The 27,929-nt window shown below is 43.5% G+C and overlaps 1 protein-coding gene across 3 annotated transcripts in view; it reads right to left on the bottom strand.

Annotated features, from left to right (window-relative positions):
* Extl3 (exostosin like glycosyltransferase 3) overlaps window positions 1-26,546 on the bottom strand; it is a 126,259-nt gene extending 99,713 nt beyond the window's left edge. Inside the window, exon 1 of one of the 3 annotated variants that reach the window (XM_074055246.1) lies at window positions 26,479-26,546. The gene's annotated coding sequence lies outside the window, so the exon portion shown is untranslated. Of the gene's footprint in view, window positions 1-24,630; window positions 24,653-26,478 lie in introns of those variants that run through there. The other 2 variants (XM_074055247.1, XM_074055249.1) reach the window with 2 other exon arrangements.
* Between the last annotated feature and the right edge of the window lie 1,383 nt (window positions 26,547-27,929).

Here is a 27,929-nt window from a genome sequence, read left to right as displayed (position 1 = left end):
CTATTTGCCCAGGTTGGCCTCAAACTGTGATTCTCCTGATCTCTGCCTTTCAAGGAATTAGGATTACAGGCGTGAGCCACTAGCCACCCAGCTCAACAACCTTACATTTAAAGTCACTACTGACAATATTTTGTAAAATACATCCCTTACAACATTTGAACTTACAATGAATTTTTTTTTTTTTTGGAAGTACTGGGGTTTGAACTCCAGGCCTCATGCTTGCTAGGCAGGCACTCTACCACTTGAGCCACTGTGCCAGTCCTAAAATTACAATGAATTTTAAATGTAGATTGCTTATGTGTGAGGGGCATACAAGCTTACACACTTCTTTTAGGGGTCATGCAAGCTGGAAAGGGTAAGGAAAACTGGATCTTTGTGCAGGAGGAGACTTTCCAGACACTGCAGTGCAATGGAAACTGAGGCAGCAAAGTAGCAATGAGTGAAGTTCTGCTACCAGGATAAGGAATGGAGTTTCAGTGATGTGGTGTCTGCCTGTGTGGTAGACACAAAAAGTTTAAAGCAGCTCTGTGCTCTCCTGCTGACTCTGGAGTAGGCACCAGCACACACTGAGGAAAGTAAGTAACCAGACTTACTGGTCATACAATTAGACTAGTGCTGATGCTGGGGTGGCCACAAATGACCAGATCCAGGACAAAAGCTAACAAGTGAGTGGATCTGCTATAGCCCCAGTTCAAGGTACCCCGTCTTAGGATTCAGTCCTGACCACTGTATGTGAAACAAGGACTTGCAGTCATGTTAGGGAGAAAATGCTTGGTTGAACTTTAACCAAGTGTGAGAACCTCCTATCATTAAGGTTTATATATTCTTTTTTTGGGGGGGATACTGAGGTTTGAACTCAAGGCTTGGCCTTTGCAAGGCAGGCACTCTCCCTCTTGAGCCACAGCTCCAGCCAATTATCATTATTGTTTAGTGGGCATCTTCCATTAAAACAAATACTGAAAAGCATTTACTGTGTTCCTGGGGTGTTATATTATATTACCTTGAGTTATCTGTAATATTACATTATCTTGATTTAGAAGCCAGCCTGGGCAAAATTAGCAAGACACTATCTCGAAAACAAAATAGAAATTGAAGGGTTGGGTGGTGTGGCTCAATTGGTAATGTGCTCACCTAGTCCTAGTTTCAGTCCCCAGTAGAGGAAAAAAACAAACAAATAAGAAAACCCAGCAAGGTACAGAAAAATGTATGTTAGAAACTCCCATTTGCTTACAAGGAGGGAAAATCAAGAATAGAGAATATTTGTATGTGCTTTCATCTTTATTAATAAACTCTAGCTGAACACACACACACACACACACACACAACCCCCAAAAGCTAACTACTGCCATGGGTTGCAGGAGGTGACATGGCTTGAATGTGGTTCGTCCTTTCAACTCGTGTTGAAATTTCATCCCCATTGTGGGATAGATGAGGTGGAACAAGATGGTTAGGGCTCTGCCTTCATTAGTGGATTAATCTATTCATGTGACAACAGATTAATGGATCAATAGGTTAATGAACTATCTGGTGATACAAGCCAGTTTGGCTCGGTCTCTGGCATGTTCCTTGTCTCTCGTCATGTGACATCCTGTGCCACATCAGGAGTCTGCAAGCAAGAAGGCGGATGAGGTCCCTAGACTTTCACCAGATCTTTGAGGGTGAAAACAGAATGGATGGGGCAGAGTAAGAGGGAGAATCCTGCTGTGTGAAAGGCAGAGGTATTCTGGGGACAGCGTGACTGTCTTCCTATTCAAAGCGTCTACAGTAAGAGGAAAATAATGAAGCCACCCCCTGCCGAGGCCTGGCCGGTGGAGGAAGAAGTAGCTTCCACAGGGCCTGCCTGAACTCAAGCTTGCATTTCGAGCTTTGGAAAGTGAGGGTGGAGACTGCATTGCTTCTGCACTGGCCCCCGCACTGTGTCTGTCCATGAACTGAGCCAAGTGAGCTGAGTCTCTGCATCCTGGCCCCACCTAGGTGCCTCTGCTTCGGTCTAAGTGCAGCGCCCACTCCTCCCAGCTGCCTTCCTGCCAGGAAGCTCTCCTCACCAATTACCAGAAACCCCCAGCAGCTGGCTTCAATTCTCATGACAGAGTGGAATGGGGAGGGGAGGGTCGATTAAGTAACTTCTCTCAGAGGAGTGAAGCCTGGGAGGTCAAAGAGCCTGGGACAGATGGATGTGTGGCCAGCTGCCAGGTCAAAGCTTGGAACACTCCCCCGAGATACCAGAGAAACGTGCCCAGAACGAATGCTGCAGGCTGCAAGCTGTGTAACAACGGGTGGTGGTTTCTTTTCTGGTCTTTACACTTTGATGTACTTTCCAATTTTTCTTTTGTCAAATGAGTATAGATGACTCTTACAAACCAAAAAAGTATAGTGTAAAACATGGAAGATGTATACGTTCAAAACAAAGCCAAACCACTAGGTTCAGAAACCTGGAAGAATAAAGAAAGGAAGAACTCAGATGGACAGCATAAGAACATCACAGCTTGAAGGCTGGTGGTGTGGATCAATGGTAAAGTGCTTGCCTAGTATGTGCAGAGCTCTAGGTTCTGTCCCCAGCACTGCACAAATAATTTGATATTCCAATTTTTAAAAATTTCCCACAATGCTATAGATGCCATCAGGTTGTAGGTCAGGGTGACCACCTGGCCAGATGAGGAGAGTGGAACTGTCCAAGGTGCCAGGATAAGAAGGGTAGCCAATGGAGACACTGCAGTAGCTGGGGTCCTCTCAAGCCAATAGGCAGCTCCCCCTACAATCTTCTCTTCTCTGGGTTTGAAACTCGGTATCTAGTCCTTTGCATCATTTTTTTCCTCCACTCTCTAAACCCAAATGATGGTGACAGTCATTCATCCCAGAAACTTCACCAATATTGTTCAAATCTTCACCAATTTTCTTCTCAGCTCCTTAGTGCTATGGGAAAAGTAAGCTAATATTTAAGTTATTTGAGTAGGTTTGGGCATATCTGACGTTAGCTAAGCTTCCCATCATTTAACAAACTTCATATAAAGGAAAGTCAATAAATTAGATAGAAAAGCAAATCCTTCAGCTCCTGAAAAAATGTAGTAGACCTTGACATTTGCAAGGCATCTATCCGGTTCCTAAATCCCAAGCTTGGTCACAGCTATTAGAACTCTATTAGCTATTAGAACTCTCGATTGCAAATGTTAGACACTCAACTGCCAGAAAGGGGATGTGGCAGAGGACAGAATTCAAAGAACATTTGAATAGCCAAAGATAGGAAAAGGCAGGGGTGCAGTGGGCCTCCACAGAACACCAGGATTCTCTCTTACTCTTCCACTAATGCATCTCACTGCAAGATTCTTTCATGGTCTTCTCCATATGGCCATTGAGAAGTCAAGAGTTACCACAGGCAAGGAGTTCCTCAAGCTTCTCCTAGTTTTAAGTTAAAAATCCTGAGATGAGCCTTTAGCTAGCTTGGTCTGGACCAATTAACAATAAGAACATGGCAGCTCCTGCCAGAATCAAATGGTTGGAGGGAAGGAACACAGAGGAGGCCAGACAGACCAAAGTGTGTATGCAAATCCAGGTTGCTATAGTTTGTCCCCTCTGAAACTCAGGTTGACTCTTGATTCCTCAGTTGTGGCAGTGCTAGGAGGCGAGGCCTAGTGAGAGGTATTTGAATCATGTGGGTGGAGCCCCCAGGAATGGATTCACATCTTCTCAAGGGATGGGTTTTCACACTGGTAGGGCTGGATTAGTCACCAGCAGAGTGGATCATTAGAAAGCATGTCCACCCCTTATATTTTCTTTTTCACACAGGACACTTACCCTTCACTTCCACCACAAGTTGAAGTAGCACAAGATCCTGACTAGATGCAGCCACCCAATCTTGAAATCCCAGTTCCCAAAAGAAGTTTACAAATAAACCTCTTTTCTTTATAAATTACTCAGTTTCTGGTATTCTGTTACAGCAACAGAAAGCAGACTAAGACAGAGGTCTACTATATTCCAGGAAAGAGGAATGCCACAAAACTGAAAAATGTGACATTTCAGACTAGGAAACAACTTTTTGTGCAGCAAAGGTGAAGAGAGACCAAAGGCCTAGGACCCTGTCTGGACTCTCTTAGGAGCAAGAGCTTCCCTTCTCCACCCCAGCCTCACAGTTCACACAGAATTTTAAATCCTTCACCTTAGCAAAATCCAAACTGTTATGTCATTGGCCTCCCAATTGCTCACAGAGGGTAAGTTATAAATGACAAGGGTCTAGCATATCTCAGAGAAAAGTATTTTTAATGGCAGGTGCTTTTCTGAAGTGAATAGAGTATTGTAATAAAAAGTCAGAATGGCTTGCAGTGAGCCTGCATCCTGACTCATCCTGACACCACCTGCTCTCTCCCACCCACTCAATCCCCAACCAGCTCCCATTGTTTCTGCGACAATTAGTTCCTTCCTCTCAATCCACCACGTCCTGGCTCAGGCCTCATCATGACCAAGATGGATCATTCTGTACACAGCAGAGCGAGGAACAGATGGATGCCTAAGCCCTTGTCAGCCAAATAACCAATAACAATGAATGATTTTCGAATCTCAAAATATACTGATGATACCAAGTTTGGGGAAATGATGAGAGGCTGGGTTCTGAAATCTGACAGTTCTCAGTCTGACTTATTTACAAAACAGACATAATATTTGTCTTGTAGAATTACTATGAAGATTATCCAGGAGACAGATTTGAAAGTGCCCAGTATATTGAGGAAATTCTCTCAATACAGTTTTAATACTCCTTCTCAGAAATGCTTGGACCAGAAGTGTTTCAGATGTGGGAGATTTTTGGACTTTTTTTGCATGGGATTGAACGTTCCCTAATCCAAAAATCCAAAATCTTAAAATTCTCTAAAATTCAAAACTTTTGTTTTTGGTACTGGGGTTTGAAACGCAGAGCCTCAAGCTGGCTAGGCAAGTACTTTACTGGAGTGAAAACATTCGGGGCTGGCTAGTGTGGTAGCTCAAGTGGTGCAGCGCCTGCCTAGCAAGCCTGAGGCCCCGAGTTCAAACCACAGTACCAACAAAAAAAAAAGTTTCGAGCACTGTTTCAAAGCTCAAGTTCAGATGGTGGAGCATCTCAGATTTTGGATTTTAAGGTTGCATATGCTTCTATTAGAGGCCTCGTACCAACCTTCTGAAGGCCAAGAAACAAATGAAGAATGCAGAGGACCATAAAACTAAATCTGACCCTCTCTTCCCATCTTGCTTTGGCTTCCAAAGACCTGATGATTTGTTTGTTTGTTTTCTAAGCATCAAAGGTTTGACTAAACAATAATTCTCTGTTTTCCTTGTTAAGCAATGTTTTATTGCTGAACTATTCCCTGACAAGAAAAAGGTCTAGGGTCATTTTTTTCTTGGGACTAGGTATAAGCAGCCTCAATATTAAAGATAGAAAACTTTGAGAATGCTTACTCCCCAAATTCATTAGCTAAATTTGAGTCATCTGAGTAATCTTCACAAATTGAACTTAATGATTGTGTATGTGTTGTGTCATGTGCAAACGTCAATGTTTGAAGAATTATGACTATTATCAGTCCATCACTGTGACAAATACCTGAGAAAATCAACCATTTGGCCCATGGTTTCAAGGTTTTTGTCCATGATGGCTTGATTCTGTTTTTTTTTTTTTAGGCCTGTGGTGAAGTAGAACATCCTAGCAGAGAGTATGCAGCAGAGCAAAGCTGCTCAGCTCATGAAAATAGGAGATGGGATTAAAGAAATGTGACACACAACATAGTTTCAATTTTGAAGAGGTCTTTCATTGTTTACAGCCAAATTCAACCTACTTCTGTTAATCTCTTTTTTTTTTTTTTTTTTTTGGTGTGGGTACTGGGGTTTGAACTCAGGACCTCATGCTTGCAAGGAGGGGCTCCAGCACTTAAGCCACATGGTCAGCCTATGTCCATTAATCTTTTTGTGACCTACTGAGCATGATGAGGTCAACAAAATCTCCCGACAACCTGAAAGCCAGACAAGAGTCCATCTTTTCTACCTGCTCCAAGAAGCCTAAAAGATTGTACCTACAGAAACCAATTTCAATGCTAAAAATAAATAGTGTTGCTTTTTCCCTTCATACATAAAATTTATCAGCCTCTACCATTCAGAAAGAGCCTCTTCTGTTGTTTTATAGAGACCTGCTACCATCTTCCTGGTGAACATCAACAAACAACTTATAATGCAATTAGAAAAAAAAGAAAGAGAAACACTACTAAAAGTAAAGATCTAACAAATGGAAAGATAGCCTATGGCATGGACCAGAAGATTTAAATTTGTTAAGATTGCAATACTACCCAAAGCAATATATAGATTTAATGTAATCCTTACCAAAGTCCTGAGGACATCGTTACAGAATGGAAATCCTAAAATCCATAAGGAATTCCAAGTGCCCAGAATTGCCAAAATAATCTTGAAAAAGAAGAAAAATGTTGGAAGACTCATACTTTCTAATTTCAAAACTAATTACAAAGCTACATTAATTAAAACAGTGTGATTTTGTCTATCAGAATAGACATACAGACCACTGGAATACAATTTAGAGCCCGGAAACAAACCCCAGCATTTACAATGTATCGATCATGACGGGACATCCAAACCTCTTCAACACATAGTGCCGGGAAAACTGAAGTTAGACCCTTCCTCAAATATAAAAATTAAGTTGAAATGATCAAAGGTCTAAAGTTAAGAGCTGGATCTACAAAATTCTTAGAAGGAAACACAGGAGCAGATTTGCATGATCTTGGATTAGGCAATGGTCTTCTTGAGCATGACACTAAAAGCACAGGCAACCAAAGAAAAACTAAACTGGATCTTGTGAAAAACTTTTATGTCGAAAGACACTATCAAGAAAATGAAAAGATAGTCTACCAACTGGGAGAAAACATTTGTAAATCATGTCCAATATGGTTTAAAAACTAGGCAGAACATAAAAAGCAGTCTTACAACTCAACAACTCCAAAATAATACAACTCAAGTTTAAAGTGTGCAAAGAGAGAGGAGTAGGAGGGAGAGAGGGGCATGTATGTGGAGCACAGACAATTTTTAGGGCAGTGAAAGTGTCCTATATGCTACTGTAATATGAACGCATGTCATTAGCATTTGTCAAAACCCATAGATGATACAATGCCAAGAATGAACCCTAATGAAGACTGTGGACTCTGGGTGATAATACGTGTCAAGGTAGGGTTGTCAATCATAACAAATGAACCACTTGGGTGTGGGGAAACCATACATGTGGAACAGGACAGGGTAGCTGAGAATTCTCTGAACTTTCTGCTCAGTTTTGCTGTGAACTCAAAAGCAGTCTTAAAAATGATAAAAGTGGAAAAAGCACAAAGGATTGAGTAGACATTTCTCCAAGAAGACACGTAAATGGCCAATGAGCACACAAAAAGATGTTCAGCATCATTAGTCACTAGGGAGATGCAAATGAAAACCTCAGGGAAATACCACTCCATACCCACCTCCCTGGCTATGGCGACACGGAGCCCTTGGCCATTCCTAATGGGAATGCAAAGGGGGGCAGCCACTGTGGAAAACACTGTGCCAGTTTCACAAGCTAAATGCAGAATGACCACACAACACAGCAATCCCATTCCTAGGTAAATAGACCCAGAACTGAAAAGAAGAACACAGACACATACTTGTGCACCAATGTTCACTTGTTCACAACAGCCAAAAGATGGAAATGATCCAAACGACCGACACGGGAAGATGGGCACAGTGGGATCTCAGTCACCCGTAGGAGGTGTAAACTCTGGCTAAATGGAACAGTTTTGTCATGGTAGTGGTACCTGCCAGACAATGTGAGTGCAGATAATTAATGCTGCTGCATTTTACACAAAAGTGGCTAAAATGAAAGCTTTTAGGTTACATGTATTTTATCATAGTTTTTAAAAGGAAAAAAGAAATCTGTACAAAATTACCTATGAACTCAGGAATTCAAAACTGTTGTTCAAGTGTACCGGGAAGGAAAACATCATCATATCCAGTGCCAACAGGAAGGAGTGGTCTACATGAAGCCTGGGAAAGTAGTAAAGATCAAATATTTTGTTTTTTAAGGCACTACACAAGCAGATTCTAAAATCTATATGGAAGAACAAAAAACTAAGAATAGGAAAAAATAATTCTGAAAAATAAACAAGGTAGGCCACCTTTCCCTATGGGATACTGAAACTCACTATAAGATATAGAATTGAAACGCTGTAAGATTAGTCCAAGAATAGACACCCAGATCACCCAACCAAAGGAGACCCAGATAAACTCCTACCAGACGGAAACTTGATGGGACAGACATCACAAATCAGTGGTGATGGGACAGACGACACAAGACAGGTGCTGGCCAATCAATTATCCTTTTTTTTTTTAAGTGGATTCCTATCTTACACCAATCATAGAATAAAATTTGAAATTCAGGAGGAGAGGCTTCAACTCTATATATTGAGTTACATGTGCAATGCTCACATGATTGAGGTGAAAAATATTATTTAATTCAGAAAGAAACTATCGGATAACATACGTATAACTAAGGGATAGAAGCAGCAGTTTAAAAATAGATCTTGAAGGCAAAAATGATAAAGAAATGATTGTGAAATAGCTGACTATATTAAAGTTAAACTTGCTTAGAAATCAAAATGAATCAGGAACAAAGTAAAAAAAATGAGCAAGAAGCCAGGGGCAGTGATACACACCTGTGATCCCAGCACTCAAGAGGCTGCGGCAGGAGGATTGTAACTTCAAGGTCAGCCTGGGCTATATAGCATGACCCTGTCTGGTCTCATCTGCATATGACTGATGAAGGATTAGTAACCAGAATACACAATGAACATGAACTACTTCACTCAGTAAGAAAAATGATAAAAAGAAAATGATATGAACAGATAATTCAATGACGAGGAGACACAAATGGCCAATAAACACACGAAAAGGTGTTCAACCTTGCTAATAACCAAGAACACACAATTACAAGACTTCATTTCATAGGCATCACACTGGCAAAAAAAATGACCAAAGTCAGAAAACATACACTCAACTAGGGTCGAGAAGAAGCAGATGTCATCCTATTGCCCATCACTGGTCCGAGCACTGTAGAAGGAAACTTGACCCTCTCAGTGTGCATTCACTAAGACCCAGTGAGTGATTACAGCGCAAGAAAAACTCCTGCACGTATACAAGGAAATGGTACACGACAGTGCCTTGTTATCCGAGATGCATATGTGTAAGTGACAGAATGACAACCTGCACTGTAATGATACACAACTCATTCAGGATAGTGTTGGCCTTTGGAAGGTAAGGAGGGACAAGAGTGAAATTGGGAGAGGTACACAGAGGACTTCAGCTAGATAGATAGATAGTTTCTTTCTATTGAAGAAAAAAAAGAATCTGGAACACAAAGGCAGGATGCAAAGATGTGTCAAAACTAAATAGAGGCAGAGTGGTGATGCAAGCCTATAATCCCAGCACTCAGGAGATTGAGGCTGAAAGAAGAATGCAAGCTCCAAAACAGAGTGCTACATAGAGATCCTCTGTTTGAAAAAAAAAAAAAAAATATATATATATATATATATACATATATACACACACACATATGTACATGTAAAGGTAAGTGGAGGGCTTGGTGTGCCTCAGTGGCAGAACACACAGTTAGCATGTGTGAAGCCCTAAATTCAGTTCCCTGGACCAAAATAACAAAAAGCTAAGTGGTGGACAGATATTATTCTTTATGCTTTGAAGCACATCCTAATAATAATTTCTAAAATCCCAGCAGCACTGCAGACAGTGGGCTACCTCAGAGCCACAGAGGAAACAGGATATTCAGCACTGGATGACATCTTTTCCAAAGGCTCAGAGCCAGGAAATGAAGTGATGTAGACAAGAATCACCAACTCTGTGTCCTTTACAAGCCAGGAGGATGGTCAACAGCAAGGAACGCCACTGGTCATCTCCCTAACCCACCCAATGCCTGACTTCTCCCTGAGACCTGTTATCTGCAGAAGACCAGCAGCTGCAATTCCTCATCAATTCAGACACATTCTAAGCAGAGCTGGTATTTATTGCTTCTCTGATCAGTTCCTGCAGAGATGAGGAATTTTAATACAAATCGAGGAAATCTCAATTTTTTTTCCCTTACAGCTCCTAGTAAATGGCAAGAAAGAACCGTAAACAAAAATGACAACCTCACACCGAGGCTGAAGCAAGACTCACCAAGTGATGAGGGAGGAAAGGGCAGTGGTTAGGCCTGAGCTTTAGTCAGACGACTCCTCCACCTGTTGTCTACCTAATTCATAGCACCTCTCTGTGCTCAGCTGCCATGGTGTCAAACAACAACGATCCCTACCTCACATCAGAACTAATAAGTAAGGTCATCTATGAAAATCACTTAGCACAGTGGCTAGCTTAGAATAAGTACAAAATTAACAGTAATTTTTTTGTGTGTGTTGCTGGGGATGGGACTCAGGCCCTCACATGGGCCAGGCAAGCACCCCACTATTGAGCTATACACCCAGCCCTAAATTAGCAATGATTCTTATTGTCAATGGCCATGAATTGCACTATATTCTATTTAATCTTTGCATTTACTTGAATGTAAGCCTCACAAAAACAGGTATTCTTGCCCATCTTGTTCACTGAAATAACCTAGGCACCTAGAACACTTTCTGGCCCATCCATTCAATAATACTTGCTGAGCGAATGAACTTGAACTTCAAAACTTGGTCCATATCAGCCACTTAACAGTTGCTATTTATTGAGTTTACTGAATGCTGGGTGTTCTACATGAAGAATTTCTGTTTGTATTTTGGCAGTGCTAGGCCTCACTCTACCACTTGAGTCACGCCCCCACCCTACATTAAGTATCTTATTTAATCCTTACATCAATAATATATTTGACTAATCATTTTATAAGTGAGGAAGCTGAGGCTGAAAGCAATTAATTTATTTCCCCAAGCTCACAAAGTCAAGGTGAAGTGAACTACTGAATGTTCACAGTAATTATGGGGAGAGTTACCAGACATCCTGGGGCCACCTCAGTTGGTGACATGAACCACATTTCATCCTAGAGATGGAGCCCACCAATACTGTTTTGTTTGTGTTTTCAGTCCTGTGGACTGAACTCAGGATTTTGTCCATGCTAAGCAAGCATTCTACCACTGAGCTACATCCCTGTGCCCCACTGATACTTCCAGTATCTCTGCTGGGTAGGAACAAGAAGGGGGTGCTCTATAAGTTACTAGACAGTGAACTGAAAGCAAAACATTCCCAAAAGAGAGAATTCATAATTAGATTGGAAATAAAACCTGCTCTCACCAAACTCCAGCTTAAATAGTTGTCATTCAGAATCCACCACCTCTAATACAAAAGTGGTGCCAAGGCAAGACAGTAAAAGAAATGTATTCCTTCCCATAAGACCTCAACCATTAGCAATTATTTACTATAAATTACTTTTGAGGAAAATAAGCTAGGCAAAATAATGACATTACTAGAAACTATTAGGTTTGGAATGGTTTTTAAAAGAAAAACAATTTCATAAATGATGCCTGTAGTCCCAGGTATGTGGGAAGTTGAGGCAGGAAGATCACTTCAGCCAAGAAGTCTAGGGTCAGCCTAGGCAACAGAGACCCCATCTCAAAGTGAAAACAAACAAACAAAATAAATAAATAGACTGCTATCTTTAAGACAATTTTATAAAACTTGGTTGTAGAAAGCCTGAAACATAGAGCTGGGGTGTAGCTCAAGTCATAAAGAATTTGTCTAGCATACACAGGCCCTGGGTTCAGTCCCCAGCCCCCCACACACATTCAGTCACACACAGACACACACTCACACAAAGTATGAAACACAGATAAACAAAAGAAAATTTTTATTTTATCACCACCATATTATTTATGAATATCCTCCTAGTTATTGCATATTTTTCTTCACAGAAAAGATGAAGCTACACACTTTTCATAGCTTATGCTTTCTAATTAATAAATCATAAATCCTTTTCTAATTCCTAACAGGAATTCTGCTGTACTTTCACGTTAGAATTTTTGGTTGTTTCTAATCGTCCATCTAAGCAAGGCTGAGGGAAGGCAGTACATGTGTGAGTCCCTGGGTTCAATCCCCAGCACCAAAACAAAAAAACTCAAGGTGGAGATGAATGTGTTAGAGCTAAATGTTTTCATGTGTTTAATTGACTTCCAGAAGTGGGTTTGCTGGGTCAAGGGCTGCATGTGAATTTTTTAACTTAAGCACAAACATCTGTTTTCAATAGGACTTAAACCTGCCTTTCCCTTCTCTGTGAGTTTCTTTTTGAGGGTCAGTACTCCTTGTTTTGTTTCACCCTTCCCCAATTCTGTTAGAATTATTTTTAGAAGGCAACTCTTGCTAGTCTTTTCCAAACCTTCACTTCAAGCTCACATTACAGAAGGGACAGTCAGTGAGTGCCACAGACAGGACAGAGAAAAGCAGTAATACCAAGAGCTAAGTTGCTTTGTTACTTCTTTTCCACAGCACCAGTGTTCGTTCCTCACATCATCAAATCCAGATGATGTCTACTCAGCAGTTATCCTTCTAAGGTGATACTGTCAAACAACGAATAAATGTGTAACTTCAGGTTCTTCACAGGCAACCAGTTAGATATCAGCCCTAACTATGAGGCTGGGAAACCTCCAGGACCCTCAGGCATCTGTAGACTAGGGAGCAATTCTCATCCTGAAAACCTGTTAGAATCTACTGAGATGTACAGGAGATCAGTAAGCATATTCTAACAATGATGCTATACACAGTATGATTCCTTTGTATTATATAAAAATACTAACTATTAACTGGACCTGGAGTGGTGGCTCCTGCCTGTAATCCCAGCTACTCAGGAGGCAGAGATCAGAAGGTTCATGCACAGTTAGAGTCCAGTCCACACAAAAAGTCTGTGAGACCTCATCTCAATCAATAATAGCTAGGTGTGCTGGGGTGCACCTGTCATCCAAGCTACACAGAAGGCATAAATAGGAGGATCCTAATTCAGGCCAGCCTGGGCATAAATGGGAGACCCTATTCAAAAATAACTAAAGCAAAAAGGACTAAGAGGGCGCAGCTCAAATGGCAGAGTGCCTAGCAAGCACATAAAAATTCCAGAGTTCAAACCCCAGTACCACCAAAAATTAAAAAAAAAAAAAAAGTGCTAATACTGGCTGGAGGAGGAGGTGGGCAGCTCAGGGGAAGAGTGAGTGGTCAGCATATGGGAGGCCCTGGATAAAAAGTCAAGAGCTCTGAATTCAAGTCCAATGATGAAATCACAAACGGCTCCGTTGCTCAGGCAAGTTCTGAGTCTGAGCTCCTCCTTCCTAACTTGTTAAGCAAAATGAATTAGTGCTAGACGACAACTCAGATCTTTTCACTCTACAACTCTACCCTTCTTTAGGGAGGGCTGATAAGCATATAAAGAAAAAGAGTAAATGTTACATCTGTAGATTTCACAGTAGATCTTAAACCTAGAAGAGAACGGGTAAAGCACCTAGTGCCACTGAATCTTATGTTATTTCACAATTTGACAAGTGTGCACTCCATGTCGTTATTTCACAATTTGACAAGTGTGCACTCCATGTCGTTATTTCACAATTTGACAAGTGTGCACTCCATGTCGCTGCGGGCAGTTCACAAAACAAGGGAACTCTTTCTCTCGTGGTCCTTATAATCAGCTGAGGGTGACTTAAAAAGCAGTTAGAACAGTGCGGTAAGTGCTCAGATGGAAAAAGCAGAGTGCTCCAGCAGGAAGCACATGTGTGCACTGCAGTGTGGAGTCACAGAATAAGCAGTTTGTCAGGAGTGGGTGGAGTCAGGAGGCAGCCAAGGTGGAGGAAGAGTCTGAGGAAAGAGCTGGGAAAGGGCTGCCCACCTGGCACCTGGGGCTCAACTGCAGCAAACAGGGATGGAGGGAAAGGTGAGTAGGAGGAGCACACAGGCGCCATCAGAGCATAAGGGGAGCTGCCTTTTGCACACTACTAATGGGGTGGAGGTGGGGGGTTACAGAAGTGATGGGATCCAATAAATTTTTGGTGCTTTGTTTTGGGCAGTATCAGAGATTGAGCTCAGGACCTTGCACTGAGTATGCAAGTGCTCCACCACTTGGGCCATGTCCTCAGTCCTTTTGCTTTCAGCTTGCGTTTCAGATAGGGTCTTGTGTTTTTGCCATGGCTGGTCTCAGACTGTGATCCTCCTTCCTCCATCTCCTGAGTAGATGGGATTACAGGCAGGGACCACCATGCTAAGCCACCAGTGAGCACTTCTGAAAGACGTGATGGGAAGAGTAAACTGCAGGACAGACTGCGAGGCGACAGCAGGAATCAAACAGAAGATAGGAAGCTGAGTGAGAAAATGGGTGGTAGGGAGAGGGAGATTTAGAAGCTGGTGACTAAGCAGCTGTGAGGAAGAGGACTGTTAAACAACTCAAGACATCCAGCTTAGGAAATTGGGAGGAACCGTTCCTTGGATTTGCTAGGACGGGGGCTAGGCCTGGAGTTGTTATGGCATTTCTCTACCACTTGGCAGAAGGCTGGCTGAGAATGCAGGGACACAGAGAAAAAAAGACAGTGGGAGAGGGAGGGGAGAGACAGACAGAATGTGACTGACTGTTCCCACCAACCTGATTTTATGCCTGGACCTACCTCTGGGTTTTCATGGACAAGGGTCCACATTACCTTGACTGGAGTTTTCACTGCAGGTGGTGTTTGGTTGGTTGGTTGCTTAATCCCATCTGAGGCTGGACTCTGTCACTTGGAGCAGAAAATAATTCCAGGAAGATGGGTACAGCTAGAGTGGGAGTCCAGGGTAGAAGTGACACAGAAAGATGACCCCAAGAACAAAGAGCATGTGACAACAGAGGTACGTTTCTCAGAGAGAAACACGTGGACCGCAAGCCAAGTGTTTCTGAGAGACGAGTCAGGTACACACTGAGACATGCATGGGATTTAGCAGCGAGGAAGTAGGGGTGGCTTCTGTGACAGTTTCCGTGGACAGACAGGAGCGGAAGGCACACTGAAGGGGCTGAGCTGAAGAAGAATCCATACACACAATTTTAAGAGTCCTGCTGGGCTGAGGAGACTTGCTAGAGGAAGACTGGGTCTCGGTAAGATAGCCCAGGCTGGCCTCAAATTTGTGACCTTCCTGCCTCATAATCATGAGTGCTGGTACAGGCATGCATTACCATACCCAGGTGGGAAGACAGTTTTTGACAGATGAGATAGGAGCAAAGCTAAGGAGAAGAATGTAGAAGAGGAAGGAGGCGAGAGAAGATCTAGAGCATAGGCCATCCCACGGGTGTAAGAGGTGGCCCTAGTTCAAGGGCTGGACCAAGACAGGAAGACAGAAGGATGGGTGCAGAGTTATTCAGGTAGGTGCAGCACAGCAGGAGGCAGCAGGAGCTGATGGCCTGGACCTGCTCCGTGAAATAGCGGCAGGTCCTTTCCTGAGACCAAGGAGGGCTGAGGAGGATAGAGGCTGTTTGTAAATGTGCTGTGGAGAGCAGGAGAGAAAGAGAAAATAGACTGCAAGCAACGAGGGTCCAGTGGATGACGGAAACCATTCTAGTTTTACCAAAATCTAGAGAGCTGAAGAAAAGATGGAGTCTGAAAGTAAACACTTCGCATCAGTGGAGTGCACAAGTAACTTTTAAGTTTTGTTGTCGGTTTTTCTGCATAGTAGTCTGCCAAGATGGAGACAAGCCATGGGAGGATCTCACAGAATGATGTGACAGGGACCAGAGTGGCCGACAAGATCCAGAGGGCTAGAGTAAGACAATGTTTCTAGATGTTAAAAGGCACGCACACATACACACACAACTGGAGGTCTCAGTGATCGCCCTTAAGAATTCAGAGCTCCTGGCAGCAATTCTCTGAAGAGCAGAACACGATGCTTTCACAGATGGAAGATAAGGCTCTTCCATCTCAAGACGGCTGAAAGACCTCTGACAGCCACATTAGCATTTGCAAGTTTCACATTCTATCCTCATCTTTTGTTTCATTAACAAAGTTTTTGAACCATATTGTCTCAGCCCTCCTGAAACACCCACTTTGAATTACAATGGAGTCTTCTGCTACCCACCTTCCAAGAGGTATGATACCAATACTATCTGAGTGATTTTTTTTGTTGATATTTTATAGTCGAAAGTATTTCCTAGTGAATTACTCAATGCCTTCATAAGGAAAACATGCGCACACAAAAAACTCAGGTGGGAACATTGCCACCATTGACCTTTTCCTTGCCTAAATTTTCATTTATCTGTTCCATTTCTTACCTATAATTTCCAGGTTCTTCATGTTGGGCTGGAGGTGTGGCTCAAGTGGTACAGCACTTGCCTAGCAAGAGGTCCTGTGTTCAATCTCCAGTACCACGAAAAGAAAAAGAATCCATAGGTAAGCCAGGTGTAGTGATACATGCCTGTAATCCCAGTGCTCAGAAGGCTGAAGCAGGAGGATGGCAAGTTCAAGGCCAGTCTGGGCCACATAGTGCAACTCTGTCTTTAAGAAAAAAAAAAAAAAAAAAGTACCCACAGACTGATCAATGTCACTCAGAGTGACAGGGGCTGTACTGGGAGGTAGAGGGAGGCAAAAAGGTGGCGTGATCATTTCTTTCAGGATGGGCAGAAAGACTGAGGGAGACCCTACTGAAGGGGAGATGCTACAGCAGAGTCTTGACTGAGGATGTCTCCAGGCTGGGAAGTTAATAAAGATGGTGTATCAGTCCATTTTCTGCTACTCTAACAAAATACCAAGGCTGGATAATTTATAAAGAAAATAGGTTTATTTAGTTCACAGTTATGGAGGCTCAAAGTCCAAAATCAGGCAACCCCATAGATTTGGCTTTTCTTGAGAGCCTCAAGGCAAATGGCACCACCATGGTGGGAACAGGTGCAGGAGAGCTCTCATGGTGAGACAAGTCAGGCTTGTGCTTTCATAAAAACTCACTCTAGCAAGAATTCACTCCACAGGCCAGCATTAATCCCCAGTGACCTAAAGACCTCCTGAGAGGCCCCACCTCTCAAAGGTTCCATCACCTCTCACACCACCACAGTGGGGACAAAGCTTCCAGCACACAAAGATCAAAGCAATATCCCTGTCAGTGGGGAGAGAGGCATGAAGCTGGCTTCTGGGCGCTGTAAGCTGCAAAGCAAGAGCAGAAACAGGCAGAGGGAGATGGGGAGAGGAGCCCAAACAGGTGAGAAGGGGCCAGACCCAATGCCTCATGGCTGGATAGAAGTTAAGAAATTCCACCTCTATCTTAGTCCAGGTGTGAATCATTATTTTCTCTTGGCTTCACTTAGATAAAATTAGAAATTTTTGAAGGAAAAAATACAAAAAAGCAAACAAATGCAAAAGAAAAAAAAGAGTTCATACATCCCAGGTTTTTGTTTGTTCACTTGTTTTTTCAATTTATTTTATTTTATTCATTAATTTATTACAGAACTCAGGGCCTACACCTTGAGCCACTCCACCAGCCCTTTTTTTGTGATTTTTTTCTTTTCAAGATGGGGTCTCGCAAACTATTTACCTGGGCTGACTTCATAACTGTGATCTTCCTGATCTCTGCCTCCTGAGTAGCTAGAATTACAGGCATGAGCCACCAGCACCAAGCCTCATTTTTTTTTTTTTAAATAGAGGCAGGGTCTCACTGTGTTGCCCAGGCTAAACTCATGAGCTCAAGTGATCCTCCTGCCTCAGCCTCCAAAGCAGCTGGGATTACAGTTGTGCACCACCATACGTGGCTCAATCCCAGGTTTCTCAGTCTGCTTCACTATGCTCTAGCTCCAGCCTGGCTTAGCTACAGAGCCTGGAGGTGACCTAACCTGAGCCATCATCACCTCCCCCAACCCTGTGCACCCTGACATTGGAATAACCCTAGCACAGCCTTTGTCCACTGGTCCCAACGTGAGGGCAAATGGGATCTGTGCTCCTTCTAGAGTCCATCTGTTAACAGACTTGTTTACACTGACATGGTGTCTGTCGTTGTTCTGTAGCTATCCCTGGAGGTCTTGCTCTACATTAGGGGTCAGCAAATGTTTTCGGTAAAGGGCCACATGGTGCATATTTTAGGCTTTGGGGGCCACACGTATTTCTGTCAAACTACTCAACTCTTGCTGTAACTCAAAAGCAGCCATAGAAAATATGTGAACCAAAGGGCATCAATGTGTCCCAATAAAACCTGGACGCTGAAATTAGAATTTCAGATGATTTTCGTAGGCCACAAAATATTGTTTTAATTTTTTTCAACCACTTAAAAATTTACACATCATTCCGAGCTCATGAACTTCAAAAGCAGACAGTGAGGTAAGGTCTAATATCTTTATTAATTATGCAATGCTGGTAATACTAATATATGCCATTTGTGGAGTCTCCACTAGCTTCCAGGTAGTGTGCACCACAGACAGTTGTTAGTAAAAACAAATGAGGGGCTGGGGGCGGAGCTCAGCAGCAGAGCACTTCCCTGGCAGACACAAGGCCCTGGGTTTGATACCCAGCACCACACACACACAACTATAATAAATGAAACAGTGTCCATCCAGCCTTCCTTACAACAGAGCCTGATGTGCAGGAAGGCACAAAAGCATTGTTAACTATTATTGTTATTACTATTGTTTGTGTCTATCCAAACTCTTGAGACAGAGGGTTCTCTGGACTAAAGGGTTTATTGAGCCATTACAGATGCTAGCCAGATGGGACAAGTTTCCACAAACTATCAGCAGAAAGGCTAGATAGCAATAGGAAAAACGCTGGCTGGACCAGAGTTTACACTGAGCCTGCACTGGCCACAGATTAGAGAGGGGCGGGGTTATGTAAGGCAGGGAAAGCTTTGTGATTGGAGGGCAGTCCATAAGGCAAAGTAGTTGTTGCTTCTGGATTGGTTGCAGTTAACTGTCTGGCAACGGATTTGTCAGTTTCAACACAGTCTTTTTGTTGGTTAACTGATTAACTTCTCTTTTCTCTTTCTCCAACCTCCCTAGTGACTAAATTTGGGACTGCTCAGTATTTCCCTTTTTACCATTTATATTGCTTATCTTTAACTGGTACAACTAATATAAAATAAATATTAATACCCCATTGAGGATCAGAAAAATTAATTTGTGAAGTCACATGACTAGCAAGCAGCAGAGGTAGGATTTAAACCAAATCTACCTGTGTCAAAGGACAAAATTACAACAATTTGTTTTAAACATCTTAATTGGCCTTACTTTCAATTCTAGAATAGAACCGAATAGATTCATAAAATAGAGTAAGTGACTAGGCATGGTGGTAGACACCTGTAATTCCAGCACTAAGGAGAAAGAGGCAGGAAGATGACTCAAGGGCAGCTTGAGACACTGTCTCAAAAAAAAAAAAAAAAACCAGTTTCAATGGGCTGAGCAGAAAAAGTTGGTTTAATAGAGAAGGACTGAAGAAAGTAGGAAAAAAAATTGATCATTTCAAAGCTATTCCTCTTATAAGGAGGAGCAGGGAGACAAAAAAATAGGAAAATAACTGATTAGTTAACAAGTTGCTTTAGGTTACCTTTTTGTGTGTGTAAGGAATAAAACAGGGTAGAATTTCATTTCTACGCCAAATGAACACCTGGCTGGTACCTCTAATCCTGATCTCTGGGAGGGCCAGATGAACAGCTTAGTTTCAGCTTAATGATATGGAACGTCCATTGATCTTTTGTCTGCTCTGCTGGGCCTCGTGCAGGGGCTTACTTAAAACAATGGCTTCCTGTACTTTTTATTTAACATCAGACCCCAGAGTCCCTGTCTTCCCACTGCATCATACTATCTCATGTTCCATTTATCTGAAGTATGCTCACCAGCTGGTTGTTAGTCCCTGGTCTAACATCACGGCCAGCACTATCGTCCTGGGGTCTGCTATCTTGTCAAGATTAGGAGCGGAACTTACTCTCATTTCAAAACCTAAATGCCTGCTGGGCCTCTCAGCACTTACTTTGTGCCAAGGGATCCTGTCCCCACAAGTGAGGGGAAGGAGCTCAGGAGTTCAGGACAATGAGACCTTTCCCACTTGGGTTTCCAATTCTGCCCATTTCTCTAGGTCCTTCTGATGACTCAACCTCAGACAACTTCTCAAACATGTACTTCACATGTTCCATGAGAATGCCAGCGTGTCTACCAAAGGTAAGAGTGCCAAAACATGCAAGCCATCCATCTGGAGGACGCCTTCAGGGCTATGCATAAAATGTCCTTGAAGGTACCGTCAGTCACAGCTGCAAAACCATATTCAAGAGAACTCATGTGACAAATCCTTCCTTGAGTTTAGTTCCAGGAAATGTCCTCTCTACAGTTGAATCTGTATAGTTTATCTTGCCAGAATTAGAAATTGATGCAACCCAACTGGTTTCCTTTCCAATTACAGCCTCCAAAAAACGTCAAGTCCAATTCTATGCCAAAACGTCTCCTCTCAGGTGCAGAACAGGATTTTTTCCACTGTTAGATCACTTTTATGTTTTAGCATTTTATAAATAGCTAGAATATGCCACGTATCTGTGCACCCATCTTCAGTAAACCTCTTAACCCCTCACTCTACATCTCCATCCACAGGCCTGTCCTGCACCCCAGCAGCCACAGACCACAGCTCACACGTTTTTTTCTCTACTGCTCCTAACACAGGACTGGCACTATCTCAACACTTGGTGATTGCAGAGTGAATACAGTGGTGTATTTCTAATTCTCACAACCACCCTGTAAAGTTGTTGCTATTTGCATTCTACAGATGAGGAAGTGGGACTCTCTGGTACACTGGGTAACTTTTCCAAGGCCCCAGAGTTTGAGAAGTGGCTTCAACACTGTTGCTTGCTTTACCAAACTATTCTAGTGCCTTATTCTTTTGGCGGGGGGAAGGGATGAGGGTGGGTTTGAACTCAGGGTTTTGTGCTTGCTAGGCAAGCATTCTAGTGCCTTATTTTTTGAGTTACAGTTTATCTTGTATCTTACATCTCAGGTCTCCAGGAAGCAGGCAGGTCTAAATATTACATAACAACAAAAAAGGCTTTACCCACATTTATGCACAGTTATGAAGAGTCATCCATTCACAATCTGGAATCTGTCCTCCCAGATTGCATTCTGTTCATTCTTGTTCTCATTCATTCCCACCTCTTGACATCTCTACATCTGAGTATCATTCTTCTTGACTGTATTTTGGGGATTCTGCTGCATGTCTCACTGCAGCCCTGCATACAGGCAACAAGTCCTCCACAGTCCCCATTCTTGGTCTGGGTCAGGGTGAGTTCCAAGAGTGGGCTCCAGCCGCCTGCACCTAAGAGCCCTACATGTCCTACGAAGAGTCCTGTTGCTCTGCAGAGCTTCCTTTGGAATCCAACTCTCAGGCATTTGGCAGGCAGCCTTCATCTCATATCACACGCATGCACACTCCCAACTCATTGACCTTTCCAGGAGTCAATGAAGGTTTCTATAGCTTAGAGGAGTTTTATGCATACGGGCAACTGACAGAGCATCTACAACAAAGATGTCAGACAGCTGTTACTCCACAAAAGAAGGAAATTAGAGTATCATAGGCCCTCCAATTTTTGATAATGAATGAACTTCTGACTTGTGACCATTTCCCCCTCGATACCTAGATGGAGCCATCAATCAACCACCCGGTTCCAGCGTCCACATTCCTTCAGTAATAGTACTCCTACAGATTTGGTGCAAGAAGGCTGACCAAGATGAAAAACATGGTTTGCTTTCTACTTGAAAAAACAGAGCACAGCCTTTTTCAGCTTGGAGAGTCTCTGCTAGTACCAAACCCTAGTCGTCTGGCCAGGAAGGATGGGTTTTACTTTGCCTGATCTTGCTCAGTGACCCTAGATGGGTCACTTGATAACTCTAGGCCTCCCCCTTCTCTGTAAAAAGAGTGGGTTAAACTAAACAGTACCTCTGCTCTGCTTTGGTGATCTGTCTTCTAGGAATCTAGAATGCTAGCATTCTTTCCTTGGGCTTGGTTCTATGAGATTTTGATTACTTTTTTGGATTACATTTCTTCCTTTTATCACAAATTTGTCACAAGGCCCTAGGACCTGTGTTCAGTGGGACTTTTTGCGTGTAGGATAAAATATACATTAAACTTACCATTTGCACCATTTTAAGTGTCTAGTTCAACGATATTAAGTCCATTCACATCGATGTGTAACACTTACCAGCAGCCATCTGCAGGACCTTTTCATCTTCCCAAACCAAAACTCTGCACCCACTGAACACGAACTCATTTCTCTTTCCCTAGCTCCTAGCAACCGGCATTCTGCTTTGCCTCTATGTATTTGACTACTCTAGGGACTTCAAACAAGTGGAGTCATTACAGTATTTGTCCTTTGTGATTGGTTTATACTACTTAGCACAATGTCTTCAAGATCGATCCATATTGTAACATGTCAGAATTTCCCACCTTTTTAAGGAAGATTAACATTCATTGCACATTTTATTTATCATCTGTCCATCCAGGGACACTTGGGTTGCCTCCACCTTTTGGCTATTGCAAATACAAGTATCCGTTCAAGTCTCTCCTGTCAATTCTTTTGGATTTTAACCCAGAAGTGGGATTGCTGATCACGTGGCAAATTATGCTTCATTTTCTCGGGGAGCCTCATACTGTTTTGCTCAAGGGTGTGTCAGATGCATAGACAGAGCTGCTAAAGGAGCCGGGCATTTTCATCTCAGCACCAGGCTGAGTCATGAGAGGCGTCTCCAGGGTGTGGATCTGCCTAGAAAGGATGTCTCACCCCAGTCTCTCTGCTCAAAATGAGACTGGGACGGGGGCTTATCCTGCCCCGGCTCCTCCCACGGGCCTCAGTATCAACTTCTCAATTTGTAGGGTTTTTCTACATATCAGGAAGGCAAGGGCACTTACACAGTGAAGCCATCAATCTTACTCCACTGCCTGCAATGGGTGGTTAGAAAACCTAACAAAATCACATGTGAGAAAGCTGAAAAGTGTGAAAAGCATTCTACAAATGCTACACCCTCCTCTACTCTTCCCTAATCCCCCTCCATTCTCCCAAGTTCTTCCTGCCTCCTAGCTTCTTTAAGTCTAACCTTCTTGAACCTGGGGTGAGTTATTTAAGGCAAACCTGCTCCCATATTTCTCCCTGTGTTTTCAGTGGCTGCCCTCACCTTTACAAGGCCTTTGCTGATCTGACTCCCCTACCTCCCTCCTCAGTCTTGCTCCTTATCTTTCTTCATATTTGCTACTTTTCCTCCATGGTTTTGTTCATGCTTGTCCCCTCCCCCTAGAGTGCTCTCCTCTCCTCTGGCTAAAATAACCTTAGACATCTTTAGTGATTTCAGGCACTGGCTTTTCCAGAAGTCCTTTCCCAAGCTCATCAGACTAGAATAGGAAGCCCCAGCTCTATGAGCAGAAACCCATCATCACACCAAACTCACACAGTATTATAATGGTCTCTGGGTTGACTTACCTGCCTAGATCAGTTTCTTACAGTCAGGAGTTAAATTATCATATTTCCAATTCTAGCTAGGATGTCTACTGAACAAATATTTGAGCATGAATAAAAAGGGTGGTGCTTTCCACACTGGAGGCTGGGACATTTCCCACACGATTAACTTTCATTCAGATCATATTGCACGACTTGGTAAGTTAATAATTAATATCCTTGTCTAATAATTTTTTTTTAAAAATTGGCACCACAGGGCTGGAGTTGTGACTCAAGTGGTAGAATACTTGCCTAGCAGGCACAAGGCCCTGAGTTCAAACAGCCAAAAAAAAAAAAAAAATAGAAAGAAAAATGGTACCACAAAGTTGTAAGACAGAGAACGTGTTCTGAGGTATCTTCTGTATTCCTTTCTTTCTTCAAAATGAATGATGTGAGCCAGGCACAATGGCTCATACCTATAATCCTAACTACTTGAGAGGTGAAGATCAGGAAGATCTTGGTTGGAGGCCAACACGGGCAAAAAATACTGAGACCCCATCTCATCACAATCAATAGCTGAGCATGGCAGCACACCCCTGTTATTCCAACTACTTAGGAGTGTAAAGAGGAGCACTGCAGTCCAGGCCAGCTCTGGCATAAAGACAAGATCCTATTGGAAAAATATCTAAAAGCAAAAATGATTGTGGGAGTGGTTCAAGTGGTAAAGTACCTGCCTAACAAGTGCAAAGCCCTCAGTTCAAACCCCAGTAGAGCCAAAATTAAAAAAATAAATTAATGGTGGGGGGCTGGGGGAATAGGTCAGTGGTAGAGGCTCTGGGTTCAATCCCCAGCATCAATCAATCAATGGTACATTTTTAAACTGAGTCACCTGGGTCTAGATGGTTCTTCTGAGAGATGCTATGGCTTTTTCAGTGTCAAACACTTCCAAGGTCCTGGCGACACAGCCCATTAGCAGAGCCTGCTTGTGGTATTTCCACCAGGGGTGGGCTACAGCAGTGAGTCCAGTCTGGACTCAGCAGGTCCAGAAATGAGTAGCTGACAGGCCAGCCAGTTGTTGCAGACTCCCGTAAACTCCACGCTGTGGCTGTAGGTCAGGGTAAATTTACCTCCTACAGAAGCAAGGACTGTGGCAGCTGTGCCTTTTTTTTTAAGCACAAAGGGCACTGGAAGGTCAACAAAGCAGTGGGCCACCTGTTCCTTAAATTAACCCAAAGTGCATGTACTTACCCTTGATCTGCTTATTTTCAGAGAGCGCACATCTCAGGATTTGATATCTTGTTCACAGCGTCAGCACCTTTGCACAGGAGGATTGGAAGAAGACCACCTAACCGGGCTTGCAGTCCACTGTGCAGTGATCTTACTGCAAAATCCCTAAACCACTCCTTTTAAGTTCAAATAGTGCCCTGCTCTTCTTATCGGTGTTAGTGACTGTTAACCACCTGCTAGATTTTGGTTTTTCTCTTTGGGGCTTATTGTCACTCCTCAAATGTCACCACAGAAATCACAAATACATACAGGTAAGATGCATTTTTTTCCCTTGTTTTTAATTATGTGAGGATTTGTAGCCTTTAACTCACAAATACACAATACCTTTAAAGGAATTTTAATATTTGATTGAAAAATGCAGATATCCTACAAACAGAAAATTACACATATAATGAGCAATCCATAATTTCATATTTTAAAAGAGAAATGACACTTGTAGAGGAAGTACCCAGAGACAGAGTTAAGGACCATTAAGAATGTTTGCCTAAGCCAGATACTGGTGGCTCATGCCTGCAATCCTAGCTACTTGGGAACTTGAGATCTGAAAGATCACAGTTTGAGGCCAGCCCAGACAAAAAATTTCTCAAGATCTCATCTCCATAAAAACCAGACCAAAATGAACTGGAGGTGTGGTTCAAGAAGTAGAGCACCTGCTTTGCAAGCAGGAAGCTTTGAGTTGAAACCCCAGTCCCACCAAAAAAAAAAAAAACAAAGTCTGCCTAACAAAGATTTAGAATCCTAGACTCACCTCCTTCCTTTATTTTGATTACCATGTTAAGAGGTGTGACTAGCAAAGAGTAACTGCGTTCATTCCTAGCATTTTAGATTTGAAAGGACTAGTAAGGATAACTTTAACGGTTCAACCTTCTCAGTGACAGAAATGGCATAGGACCCAGCTTGGCTGATTTCCCATCTACTGCCCTGTACTGTCAGCTAGCTTGTTAGTTGGGATATTCTTCATATTCACCTGAAGAATCTTTTAGCTAGTTTTCCTATTATCTGTATTACTAAACAACAAAAGAAACTGCTTAAAGTTCACGAGCAAAAGCAATCAATCGATACTTATGGGAACGGACATAATACAGAATGAAGGTTTTTTTAAGAAAAAGCAAAACATGCCTTTAAAAATAGGACTTGTTTAACACTGGGGATGGGGACGGAGGACTGGGCTAAGCTTTGAAGTGGGTGGAGGTGGAGCCCCTTAGCATTACCGTCTGGAGCCTTTGGAACACTGTTGCCAAGGAGTAACAGGAAGTGAGACAGACCTGACCTGACACACGAGGTGTGAGCCAGAAACTGCCTGAGGGGCACCAACGCCCACAGCTAAGCTATGGGGCCACTGCAGTGCCTCCTATCCACCAAACTTCACTTATTAAAAAAGCTCAATTGCGCGATCCCAAACCAAGGCCATCTGTACTGCCAGGGCCAGGCAGGGGACTGTCGGGGAGCCGTCCTGTTGGGCTGGGCGCCCTGCCGGCAGCCGCCCCTCTGGGAGCGTGGGGGGCACGTGGCAGGTGGGGGGGCTGGGGACACCGAGGTCCGCGCGCCCGGGGAGGGACAGGAGCGCTCGCCTGCCTCCAAATTCCCACGCTTCCGCACGCGCCCGGCCACAAACGCCCCACGGCCGGCGGGGACAGGAGGGCGGGAGAAGCGGACCACACAAAGAGTTTTAGCAGCGCCCTGCGTCAACCCGGGCGTCGGCGAGAGGTGAGCGACAGTCCCCGAACTGTCAGCTCAGGCTTCTCCGACTCGCGTGACTAAAAAAGGATTTCCCGCGCAAGCAGGGGACAAACCCCAAAAGCCTCCTACCTTGCCACAGCACTAGATGCCGAGGTCCGCCGCAGCGGGCAACTGCAACCGCGGAGGGCGCCGCAGTCCCTGCCCCGCCCCCGCCGAGCAGGCCACGCCCCTCATATAAGGCTCCGCCCATGTGGCTAAGCCCCGCCCCCTCGGGGGCTCCACCCACACACCCGTGGACCCTGGGCTGGGTCGCCACCCTCAGCTTGGCCGAATGGGCCCGGAGCCCGGTGCATTGTGGGCCGCCACAGGGTAACCCCGAGCCTGCGCTGACCCCTGGCGGGCGCCACTGGAAAAACACCCTGCGCTGCTACCTCTTGGCTTGGAAATAGAAAAACAAAACGGGAACCTAAAAGTTGCTGGGGCCACCTCCCTTGTAGTGACATAAGTGGACATTAAACAACTCTAAGACTAGGGAAAGCTTTTGAAACTAGAGAAAACAATTTAACACGAAAAAAACTAAATGAGGTCAAGATGATGGAGAAACCAGCACAGGGTATGGTGTCTTTTTTTGTTGTATTTGTGTCAGGGGGCTCACTGTGTAGCCAGGCTGACCTCGAACTCGAGATCCTCCTGCCTCCACCTTCCAAGTGCTGGGATTACAGAAGTGCGTGCACCTCCACACCTGGCTTGCATGAGTAGTTTCTATCTCTGGTTTCAGTCTCTGTCTATTTAGAGAATAATTGAGGTCTATGTAACAGGCACCACAAAACTGTGTAACCCACGATTTTTTTTTTTTTTTTGGAGACAGTCTTAATATGTAGCTCAGTTTAATGTACCTTGCATTTCTTTCTTTCTACTTTATTTATTTATTGGCAGTACTGGGGTTTGAACTCACTTGCTAAGCAGGCACTCTACCACTTGAGCCACACCCCCAGCCCTGCGTCATCTTGCATCTTTTATTTTTATTAAATAGCTTTAATGTTTCTAAGCTGTGGGAACTACTTCTAATTTTGAATGGCATTGTAATATTGCAGGTTCCTCTCACTCTAAGTAATGTTATCTATAAAGAAAAAATTCTGAGGCTTTTGAGAACTTTAACAATTTTGCTGGTGTGCAAAGCCCGGTGGGGCACAAAGGAGAAAGGGAGCCTCTCTGAGTGGGTTCTTTTGCTCTGCCTCTCTAACAAACTACCTCCAACTGGGTGGCGGAGACTACAGGAACATGCTATCTCACAGTTCATGGGGTCGGACGTCTGTGTGCCAGGGGTCACTGTGGGGTGGAATCCACTTCTGAGGACTGGGAGGGACGGATCTGCTCCAGGTCTGCTCTCCTTGGGCCTTCTCCATGGTCACATGGCATTCTCCTTGTATGCACGCCTATGTCCACCTTCTCCCTTTTATAAGGACACGAGTCATATTAGATGAGGGGAAGGGCTTTGGTATGCTCTCATCTTAACTAACTACATCTGCAATGACCCTATTTGCAAAAAAGGTCACAATTTAAGATAGTAGGGGGTAAGA

Source organism: Castor canadensis, chromosome 14 (assembly GCF_047511655.1).
Source record: "Castor canadensis chromosome 14, mCasCan1.hap1v2, whole genome shotgun sequence".
NCBI classification, from domain to species: Eukaryota; Metazoa; Chordata; class Mammalia; order Rodentia; family Castoridae; genus Castor; species Castor canadensis.
The sequence above is the reverse complement of the archived record's forward strand: the minus strand, read 5'-3'. Positions and strand labels throughout refer to the sequence as shown.